We start from the raw sequence: 9,161 nt of genomic DNA, 5'->3' as shown, positions 1-9,161 counted from the left end.
ATGTAAATTGGTGCAGCCATTATGAAAAACTATGGATTTTCCTCTATCTGTGTTCTATTGCATCTCACTGAACTTCCTTAAAATAATTATTTTAAATTCTTTTTCATGTAACTCTCAGATTTCCATTTCTTTGGGGTCAGTTACTGAGAAATTATTGTGTCCCTTTGGTGGTGTCACATTTCCTTGCTTTTTCATGTTTCTAATGGCTTTGAATTGATGTCTGAACATTTGAATGAGCAGATACTTCTTTCAGCCCCTCAAACTGGTTTTGGTGGGCAAAGACCTCCACTTGAACATGGCTGCAGGACACTGGCTGTGTAATGCAGTCTCTGGTTCCTGGGAGGGCATGGTGCTGTAGTCTCTGTGAATCTCCATCAGCTGAGGTCAACTCAATGAAGACTGCAGAGATCCTGCTTGTGGCAATGGTGGCTAGGCTTACTGGGTCCTCAGAAGCAAAGGCTACTGGGGTATTCCTGTTTTCCTTTTTAGCCTGTGGGAGGAAGTTCTAGCTGAGGAGATACCTCTTGGCACCAGATCTTGTGTGCTTGCATTCTAAGTGACTACAGACTTGCAGTTTGGGAATCAGATACACATGGAACTACCACAACCCCTTGGTCCTGGAGCACTTGTCCACTTGCTATAACAATGGTACCAGTGTCTGAGGTGCAAACATGTACAGATCTCCCATGGAACTGGTGCCTGGGTCTCTGGGTCTCACCAAAGTAACTCAGCCTGGGGGGTGGGGTGGTGAGAATGCAGCAGTGACAAAGACTATGTGATGACAAGGTGGAAGGGTGACTTGGGCTCAGGGTGCAATAGAAGTACACCCTGGGGATGGTGGGTCAAAGTCTGACTCTGACCCCAAGGGGCAGCCATAGAACAGCAGCAGCTTGGCCCTGGTGATGATAGGTCAAAGCTGGGACTTATAACCCTCGGGACAGGGCATAGAGTTGCAGTAGAGCAGTCTAGTGATGGTAGGTCAAAGCTATGATTTAGGACCCAGGGGGCAGTCACAGAACAATGGTAATTTGGCCCAATGATGACTCATTAAAGTTGCATGTTGACAGCACACTGGGGATGGGATGAAAAGCAATAGCTGTGTGGCTCCAGTAATAGCAGGTCATACCCCTGACTTAATACCTGGGGTTGGGATGCAATGCAGCAGCAGTACAGCCTTGTTACAGTGGATCAAAGCTACAATTTGGAACCCAGAGACAGAGTGCAGAGCTGTGGCAGCTCTAGTCCTGTAGATGGCAAGGCACTGTAGTGTCCTTATCCCAGAGAGCTGATCACAACAGCAGCTCATGCTCCCAGAAGTAGGCTTCACCACAGCTACAGCTACAGCCCCAGGGAGAAGATAAAGCAACAGGGATTCCTGTCAACTCCATCATCTGTGTTCAGCATTGATGAAGACATTAAGAGTCCTCAGTAGTGAAGGCTTCAAACATCCATGATAATGAGGCTTGTTGGGGCTCTATTGCTTGCCTTTTCCCAATGGGGTGAAATTTTTCCAAGGGGATCCTCCCTGATGCCAAGTTTCTCTGGACTGGGGGCTGGGATGATACAAGTCAAGTGTTTCCTATACTTTTTTATGCTGTTATCTTCAGTTTTTAAGTTCCACAGTCTATCTGCTGCTTCCTCGTTGTAGTCCAGAGCTTCCTACAATTGTTTTTGTCATTCTGTAGTTTATTTTTTTGTAGTTTTTGTGGGAGAGACAAGCATTGGGACTTCCTAGCCCTCCATCTTGATGATGTCATCTCTCTATTTTTATATTTAAAATTTTGTGGGGCACCTGGGTGGCTCAGTCGTTAAGTGTCTGCCTTCAGCTCAGGTCATGATCCCGGGGTCCTGGGATTGAGCCCCGCATTGGGCCCCCTGATCAGCAGGGAGCCTGCTTCTCCTTCTCCCTCTGCTGCTCCCCCTGCTTGTGTTCTCTCGCTGTCTGTCAAATAAATAAAGAAAATCTTAAAAAAATAAATAAAATTTTGTTAGATTTTTATTATTATTATGTATCTTATTTTGTTCTTTCTCATTTTATTTTATTTACCAAGTCACTTAACCTCTCTAAGCCTCAATTCCCAACCTGGAAAATAGGAAACAATTGTACTTACCTCAAAAGTATTATTTTGAGGATAAGGCATGTAAGTTAATACTATATCAGAGCATTTTAAATTTTCTTATTTATATTTGGCTATGTTTAGAGACCCTACTTACACTTTGCAAACTGGTATTTGTCCATGTTATACAATTCTTCAAATTTATTTGAATCAATTATTTTCTTTTCTTTGCTTCTCTAATTGTACAGCAGTGTCCTCTTTATATGTTTCCTCAGCTGGGAAATTGGGATGATTTAATTGGACTGTCTCACAGAGCACACTGAGATAGGCATTTGTTCCTACAGTTGTTGGAAATTAAGTCCAATGTTTCTTGGTCCCCATCTGGTGCTTACTGAACATGGTAAGAAAAGCATAGAGTAAGTGCTCAATTTCTAACCTAGAAAATAGGAACAATTGTACTTAACTCAAAAGCATTATTTTGAGAATTATATGAAATAAATCATGTAAAGTGCCTGGAACATGTTTAATCAATGTTAGTTATCATATTGAAAGACACCACTCCAACCTCAAAAGACCTGTCTTTTCCCAGAGATCAATGCCTCTCTTTTACTTCAAAACTCGAAACAAAACCATTCTTCTAGAGACTGGGACAAAGCTCTCAAAGTAATTGTTGCATCAACCTATCCTGCTAAGTAAAACAAAAGTCCATTAAAAAAATCCCATATTTAAGGCAATGAGGGTAGGGAGAGTAGTCCATTTCTTTGACTAAGAAGGTAAAGTAGGTCTTCAGTGAATATTTTTTAAATGAACAACCAAATTTATTTTTTTAAGTGGGGAAAGGAGACAAGGGCTTGACAATGTGCATCTCTGTGGAAAAAGATATGCAAATCTTATAGAAAAACATTCATAAATTTTGTAGCAAAACCCAGAATCTGAGATGGGAAGTGGATTTGAATAGCTGAATTTCTTTCTTTAAAAATATGATTACTATTCTATTGTATGCATAATCCATGCTCATTATTGAAATACAGAAAATACAAATAAGCAAAAGAAATCCCCAATAGTTACTTAACCAAGAGATTACCTGTATCAGCAATTTGGTATATGTACTTCCAGATGTTTTGTGTGTGTGTGTGTGTGTGTGTGCATGCGTGTATATGCTGCACAAATAAATAGACATTTTTGAATAAAATGGGATTATATTATTCATGGTTCTCTGGGGTTTTTTTCCCACTTATATCTTAAATATCTTTCCATGATAAAAGTTCTAAGCATCTTTAAAGTTTATTTTTATAGAGTTGCTTTCCAATGCAATTTTTTTTCATGCAATGTTTCAGTCTTGGAGGAGTCCTTTCACCATGCCTGCTGGAAACTTCATTCTTGTGTCAGCTGCAATATCTGCAATCAACCAATTATGATACTAAACTAGGGGGCCACTGTAGAACTGATTTTGGTCAAATGAGAAATCTAAGTATTGAGGAAATATGAGCTTCCCAAGTGCAAGTGGTCTTTTTGCTGCCTTCAGCAGTTCTGAAATAATTTTCAAAAGTAAGCATAAAGAAATAGAATTTACTTCACCCCTTCAGAGGGAATGACTTAGTTAGGAAACTTCACTCTTATCAGTAATTATGTTGGAGGTGCTCATCATAATTTTCTGCTCTGTAATAAAACTTCACTTAGGAATAGCTGGAAGGATTTCTACTTCTGTGGAGATGGGGATGGGGAACAGGCAGAACATTTGAAATGGTAGAAGTGCTGAGTGACATCCCAAAGAGGACCTAGTCTCTTATGAAGCGCTCAATTACCTGTACTGACATTTTTGGGGGGTTCTGGGCATACCAGCTGTGATTTGCTGAGGCTTTGCTAGAGAAACATTTTCCAAATCCTGGCCTGTCATTCTTCATATGAAATACTACACATGTATTTTCATTCAAAAGAACTCTGGAGAAGACCTGAGGCTTCTGGAATCTGTTATTGACTTCCACAGTCTGTAAATTTGTGGTGCTTTCATGGTTGCTAAACTTCAAAGAATCTAAATGCATATGATTAATTCATATTATTTTTGGAGATGTTTCATGCTCTGCCAAATTAGGAAAAAGCACATTCCTACTTCTTCCCAGTGGTATGGAGCTGTGCTATTGAAAACAGAAAAAGTCTGGAAAATTTTTCAGTGGCAGACCTTAATTTTATGGTTTTTGGATGATTTTTAAATTTGGGGTTTCTAATTACCATGACAAAAAGAGACTATTATTTTTCTTCTGCTAGTTTCCCTAAAATCTACAAAATGTTCACACTGCCTTTTTGGGGTCTCTGTATCTTACTATTTTTACAGATAGTATTTATTTTGCTTTGTGAACACTAGAGTATTAGTGACTCTACAAAGGATTAGGTTTGATATTAATCCACTCATAACTTTTTTTATATTAATGTTTTATTGGAAAAAGTACATGAAAACCACCTATGTACACAACCCCAGGTGAACATAACACGCAAACTGCCGCACACCTTTTGTCTTATAAAAGCTTGACTTCTTTGGAATAATGGCTTGCCCATTCCAGCAACAGTGTCCCAGTTAACTTGGCTCCTTTTCTTCCAGGCTCAAAATAAAATCAAACTCCTCTGGAGTCAGGGGCTGAATTGAGAATCTCTGGCGAGTGAAGATAGCCATATTTTTTAAGGGGCCTCCAGTGGTTTTGTGAGTTTGGTAATGGGTTTTGAGCTCAGCCAGGGTAATGTAACGCTCATCATCCGAACAAACTGTACATCCACCATGGACCATTTGGGGTTGTCTTCTTTGCTGGATGGGTCATAATGGGGATTGTTTTTCTCAAACTGTGTGGTCTGGTTAAGCCTCCTTCACAATCTTCACAAGTCCTGCGATGCCTGGCTCTTTGCAGTTGCTATGGTAGAAGAACGCTTCTTGCTCCAGCTGCATGGCTCGAAGGAAGTTCCGGGACTGGTAGTTGCGAACACCATCCCAGCATGCTGTCTGCTTGGGCTGTGCTTTAAGATCCTCAATGTTGAACTTCACATCTACACCTTTATCTAGTCGGCTTTCTGGCTCGGACTTCATCAGCCAGTAACTGCTTAGATTCTTCCCACAGTTTTTAGAGGCTGAAGTCTTCTCAGGGGTAGAATTACCCATTGTAGCTGATGCCCCTACTGGGTTCTTAGTCTTGGTACGTTTTCCTGCTGGCCGCTTATTGTCTGGCCCAGCCGGCTCAGCAGGCCCAGCAGCCCCGGCGAGCCTCTTCCGGGGTTTCAGCATGGTTTCCCTGCAGGGACTGCGCTAAAGTCTCCTCGGTTCTCTCCCTGATCCTTCTCTCATTCATTCACCATTCTCCCGAGCCACTGATTTCACGACTCCACAGACAGAACCCCACCCAGGCGCCGGACAATCCACTCATAACTTATTGAAAACTTTGTTTTATTTCAACTCTTAGACACCCCCACCTATCCTTTTTAGTACTGATAAGAGGAAGGGGAAAATAAACCATTATTTTCTGGATGATTATTAAACATTAGACACTATACTGGGCAATTTACATATGCTACCCAGATGTCAGCTGATATTACCCTGTGCTTTGAGATTTCCTTAATTTTGGCACAAGTCCTCTAGCACTCATTTTGAAGAAGTCCAGTGCTCCTCCTGTAATTTCCATGAATCTGCTGGGAATTATGGTCTCATAATCACAACTGTTTCTGAGTTCCTGCTTTCACTAATCTAACAGTTTTTCTCTTTTTTTTCTGTTTGACACCCAGCCACTCAGGGAACTCTGATTATTTCTTTTGACTTTCTCCCAAAGTTATCATATGAGCAATGTATAGCAAAGAAATCCTTTATTAGCAATTTGGAACAAAAGAGAGATTTTAGACTGGTGCAAAATGAACAACTTGGAACTGAATTTTAGACATGCCTCCTGCTCTTGCTGCCATAACAAATACCACAGCTTGGATAGCTTAAACAACAGAAACTTATTTTCTCATAGTTCTGGAGGCTGGAAGTCCAGGATCAAGGTATCAGCAGGGTTGGTCTCTCTCCTTGGCTTGCAGATGGCTACCTTCTTTTTGTGTCCTCACATGGCCTTCTCTCTGTGTTCACATGCTCCTGGTATCTCTTCCTTCTCTTATAAGGACAGTAGTCCTATTGTATTATGGGCCCAACCTTATGACCTAGTTTACCTTAATTACTTCATTAAAAACCCTATCTCCACATACAGTTACATTAGGAGTTAGAGCTTCAGCATATGAATTTGGGTAGACCACAATTCATTTTATAACATTTATAATACCTACTATCTTGTATCCCAAGACACATTAACAGAATCTGCAAAGGGGAGGTCTACACATGCTGGGGGCTCACCCTCCCGAAGCACCTACAGATCAGTAGATGTTCTGAGCTTTCAACCTCCTGTCTCTCTCTCTCTCTCAATCTCTCTCTCTAATCCAGAAATAGATGATGTAGTAGACTGAATAATAGACACCCAAAAGTACCAGGTCTTAATCCCTGGAACTTGTAAATGTTACCTTACTTAGAAAAATGCACTTTGCAGACTTGGTTCAGTTTATGATTTTGAGATGATGAAATTATCCTGGTGGGCCTTAAATGCAATTGCATGTATCCTTAAAGAGGGAGTCAGAATGAGAGTTGATACACATAGAGAAAAAAAGTGATATGAAGATGGAGCAGAGAGAGATTTGAATACTAGAGTGATATAACGACAAAGCAAAGAATACCAGCAACTATCAGAAAATTAAAGGGACAGGAAATTGAAAATAAAGACAAATTTTCTTATTGGTGGAAATTAATGCCACCACCAAATTCCTTCTCCCACCACATACACCTTTGAAGGCAAAAGAAGCTATATTTAGGGTGAGGTTTAAATATTTTTTTTTACCCTGATACACATACATTATCTCATTCATTTTTACAAAAATCATTTGAGGTAGGGATTATGATTCCAAACAGATTTGAATAGCTTAAGTAATTTGCCATAAGGCACACAACCAATAGGTGGTAGAACCAGGACTTAAATTTAGGGGAAGAAAAAATTAAATAAATAAATTTAGAGGAATAAAACTCAAGGTATTAAATCAATGTGCAAGGACATATGAAGGTAACACCATGAAGTAGAAACTGAAATAAGAAATTTCCTAAAGCTTAAAAAAAAACTGGCCTTTTATTTAGTGGTATGATGAGAAGATTGTAAGACATTGCTACTAATACAGAAGACATAGTAGTGAATCTTCCAAACTGAAAACTTGCACCAGGTATTTTTTTTAATGTAAGCTTTAAGAATCACTTAGAAATTAGGCTTTCATGGAAGCATGTTCAGAAATGAAAAAATTTAATTCCACAACAATGATAATGACACAGATTGGAACTCAAGCCACACATATTCTAGTGTATTGTAGGGTGGTGGGGTGTGTAATTAACATAACTTTACAGTAATGCAAAGCAGCTTATATGATATATGATATAATATTATAATCCAAGTGACAGATTTCTCTATTCTCTTCCCATCTGTATTAGCTTCCTGTGACTGTTATAACAAATTATCACAAACATGATGACTTAAAACAATACACATTTATTCTCTTACAATTCTGAATATCTATAGTCCAAAATTAGTATCACTGGGCTGAAATCAAGGGGCCAGCAGGGCCTTGCTCCCTGAGGAAGCTCTAGAAGAGAATCAATTTCCTGTCCCCTTTAATTTTCTGATAGCAGCTGCTATTCTTTGTTTTGTGGCCATATCACTCTAATCTTCAAATCCATGTGATATATAGCTTTTATATCTCTCAGAATTTGTCTTTATATATCTTCTGTGTGTGTGGTAGGGAAAGGCATAGGGTTATAAGTATGTTTTCTCCTAATATATTTAATGTAGATCATTTCTGACCCCTTAAAATGAATCTCCCCCAAGCCCCATATGGCTTATATGACAAATTTGAATGTTTTAAACACACCTTATGTGAACTGTTAACTCTGACTTTATTATACTAAGAGATATTTGTCCTACACCTTGCTCTGTAATTGACTGTGAGGGATCAAATTGTCTTCCTCAAATCCCTCATTTTCCTCCAAGATTACAGAAAAAAACAAAGACAGTCCCATTTCACTTCATCATAAAATGTGAAATGAGGGGTGGGATTCTTAGAAGAGTCTAAGAAGAAGTTGAATTTCAACTGGATCTTGAATAATAACATTAATAAGTGGAGAAAGGGAAATAGTTTAGACAGAGGGAATAGTATGAGAAAAGACATGCATGTGAGACATTGCTGAGAAAACATAATTTTCCCTGTGTTTAGAAATAGAAGAGAGGGATGGATTGGAAGTGGAGTGTGGAAGGGAATGGAGGCTCTAGGAAAGGTGATCAATTTAGAGGTCAGTTTAGCCTTATTTCCTTTTTTGATAAGGTCACTTGACAGAATAGATGATAGGAATGCTATAGACTTTTTTTTTTTTAATCTGGATTTTGGCAAGGTATTTGATAAGGTCCTGGGAGAACTTGATCTGGGTAATAGCATTGTCCAGGAGGTTAATAACTAGGATATGTTTAATCAAAGATTGGTAATAAATGGATTGATGTTAAACATAGAACGAGGTCTCTTGTAATGACAAACTACTAAAAGGTATGTAGATCAGAGTCAGAGGTTATACAAAATTGGGAAGGAAGCTAAAATGCAGTATGAAAGAATTAGGATTCATAAAGCTCTTTACAGGGTAAAAGCTGAATGAGATTAATCAAAGCATGCTTTCCTTAATTCATTCCTGTTGTCAAATATTTATTCAGTACCTACTATGTATTAGGCACTAAGGTAAGTGGGTGGGGATACAAAGACAAGCAAGACATAGTTCCTCAAGGAATTCACAGTCTCACTTGGAAAGACAGATAAATTAATTTTATCAATACAGTATGATAAATAATATGGTAGAGGTAATCTCAGAGTGCCATGGGAAGACAGAAAAGGTATTTAAATAAGAAAAGTATTCATGAGGATGTGATGTTTGGGTTGAATTTTAAAGAAGTTAAGCAGGATCTGAAGAAACAAGGATGATATTTTAGGTAGAGAAAAGCAAAGAACTTTGAAGCAGTAAGA

General features: G+C 38.9%; 1 pseudogene; it reads right to left on the bottom strand.

The window, feature by feature from the left end:
- Positions 1-4,602: 4,602 nt before the first annotated feature.
- On the bottom strand, positions 4,603-5,325 carry LOC116621892 (annotated as a pseudogene).
- Between the last annotated feature and the right edge of the window lie 3,836 nt (positions 5,326-9,161).

Source organism: Phoca vitulina, unplaced genomic scaffold (genome assembly GCF_004348235.1).
Source record: "Phoca vitulina isolate PV1807 unplaced genomic scaffold, GSC_HSeal_1.0 scaffold51, whole genome shotgun sequence".
NCBI classification, from domain to species: Eukaryota; Metazoa; Chordata; class Mammalia; order Carnivora; family Phocidae; genus Phoca; species Phoca vitulina.
This window is presented reverse-complemented; position numbering and strand designations above follow the sequence as displayed.